The following is a 1,788-nucleotide window of genomic DNA, read 5'->3' on the forward strand; positions in this document are numbered from 1 at the left end:
TCACGGCATGCAGCTTGTCAGATCACGCCGGCCAGCCTGGACTCCGTACAACTGTCACGCTCTGTAGAGTTCGCCTGAGTGGTTGCCCATTCCCCAGGCACATCGGTGCGTGCTTCCAACGTTCCCCCACTAATAATAATGAATAATATTTATTATTATTATTAAATCTTGATCGGTATCTCTGCCCCCCGCTCTATTTATATCAGCGGCGACCGCAATACCGTTTCAAAGATCTCGCGAGTTTCTTGACGTTGGAGGTTCGAGTCTGAGAGTGATATGATGTCTAGTTCTGGTAGTAAGCACGCTAGGGATGGAGACGAAAGCGAGGAGGCAGAGAGCGGCTCGCCGCGGCTGAAGCGTTTCTTTCCGGGCTGAGCCCTCGGGCGGAGGAGCTGATCAATATTCTGGAGGAGGAGGAGGGGGACTGCGAGGAACGTAATGGTGAAGAGTTTGTGGCCGCGGAGGAGGTTCTCTGCGGTGTTATGAAGAGTCTGGAGGAAGAAATCAGCAGTTCCAGCAGAGGCGGGGGGATTCGTTCCCCCGACGACCTCTCGGATAAAGAAATCAGCAGTTCCAGCAGAGGCGCCGCGGAGGAGGCTCATCTTTGCGGTGTTATGAAGAGTCTGGAGGAAGAAATCAGCAGCTCCAGCAGAGGCGAGGAGATTCGATCCCCCGACCTCTGGAATAATGAAATCAGTAGTTCCAACAGAGTCGAGGAGATTCGATCCCCCGACCTCTCGCATATGGATGAAATGAGTTACCTGCTGAGGGCTTCGGATGACGAGCTCGGCATTCCGCCCAGCCCCTCTGTGTACGAGGACGCTTATTCTGCTGTGGCGGAGAGCCAGGTGCTGGGAGACTCAAATGCTGCTTGTAATTTGGAAGGGTTGTGGCAGCTTGAAGACCAGCTTGCTGCTAACAGTTACAGCAACTGGTTCATGTTGCAGCAACTCCAGGCGCCTGAGTATTATGAGTATGCGGATGATGAGAACCAGGAAAGAGATTGTGCAAGCACTAACTGTAGTTTATTTGACATCTTCTCCGAAGGAGGAGAGCAGCGTCCCATGTCTTGTAGATAAAGAAAGAAACAAAGAAACAACTGGCATGTAATGTGAAATACGGTTATATATATCAATCACTGTAAAATGTTGTTCGAGTCTGCAAATTTTCCTGTTAAATCTCATGTCTGTTGGGGGTTTAATACCCTAAACTGTTAACTGTAACTCTACTGTGAATATATTGAGGAGGGATTACTTGGGTAGCCGTTAACAATAATATGTTTTAATTATCAAATAAATGTGGAAATCTCATCAAATGTAATGATTAAAGATATAATAATGAGATATTATGTTATAAAATAGGATGATTAGGTTATTATCATGCAGAATGACAACGACAAGTCGTTCAACGGCATTGTCGGTTATTGGATATATATATATATATATATATATTTGGGGATTCTGAACATTTAATCTTGAAGTTAAATAATATTGAGACAATGGTTTATGGGTTATTGGATGGGTTTTAATCTTGAATCTAAATAAATAACTTAAAAAAATATGGTTAAAAATAAATTTAATAAAAAGTCACAAAGATTGTGGGTTATTGGATATAATAAAAAATCACAAAGATTGTGGGTTATCGGATATATTTTCTCGGTATATAATGTTATTTTGAAAATATAATAATAAATAATCACAAAGATGGTGGGTTATTTTGAAAACATAATCACATAATAGTTTGTGGGTTATTGAATATATTTTCTATTTGAAAATATAATAATAAATA

At 42.0% G+C, this 1,788-nt stretch overlaps 1 pseudogene; it reads left to right on the plus strand.

The window, feature by feature from the left end:
• Positions 1-228: 228 nt before the first annotated feature.
• On the plus strand, positions 229-1,224 carry LOC149164232 (uncharacterized; annotated as a pseudogene).
• Positions 1,225-1,788: the final 564 nt, after the last annotated feature.

Source organism: Pinus tabuliformis, chromosome 5_1, assembly GCF_031772625.1.
Source record: "Pinus tabuliformis cultivar Carrire ecotype Pingquan chromosome 5_1, CPIR1, whole genome shotgun sequence".
NCBI lineage: Eukaryota > Viridiplantae > Streptophyta > Pinopsida > Pinales > Pinaceae > Pinus > Pinus tabuliformis.